This window comes from Dasypus novemcinctus, chromosome 22 (assembly GCF_030445035.2).
Source record: "Dasypus novemcinctus isolate mDasNov1 chromosome 22, mDasNov1.1.hap2, whole genome shotgun sequence".
NCBI classification, from domain to species: domain Eukaryota; kingdom Metazoa; phylum Chordata; class Mammalia; order Cingulata; family Dasypodidae; genus Dasypus; species Dasypus novemcinctus.
Genome location: NC_080694.1, coordinates 49686295 through 49686942, shown reverse-complemented (window position 1 = coordinate 49686942; position 648 = coordinate 49686295).

The window sequence follows — 648 nt, the reverse complement described above, 5'->3', positions numbered from 1 at the left end:
TGTCTTGAAATCTGGGCTACGTACTGGAAATGAACCTGGGCAGGCTGCTCAATGCCTTTGCATTTCTCTCTCTCTCTCTTTCTTTTTAATTTAGCAGTTATATTTTATTATTCTCCCGAAATCTAATATGCATTTCTTTTCATATAACAAGTGTATAATATAGGGTGTCATTAACCAGGTGGTTTAGAGAAAACATACTAAGGGTAAGATATTGGTTATAGTTGTTGGTGGTGGTGTTTTTGCTTTTTTAAAATTTATTCATTTTTATTGTCTTTTTTTAAAAAAAGATACATAGATCACAGAAAATATTATATTAAAAAAATATGGGGTTCCCATATACCCCACTCCCTCCCTCCCCACTCCTCCCACATCAACAACCTCTTTCATCATTGTGGCACATTCGTTGATTTGGTGAATCCGTTTTGGAGCGCTGCTACACAGCATGGGTTATAGTTTACATTGTAGGTTATCCTCTCTCCCAGTCCATTCAGTGGGTTATGGCAGGATATATGATGTCCTGCATCTGTCTCTGCAATATCGTTCAGGACCACTCCAAGTTCCAAAAATGCCCCCATATCACACCTCTTCTTCCCTCTCCCTGCATTCCACTCTTAACCTGAAAAATGGGGATAATATCATCTCTCTTAA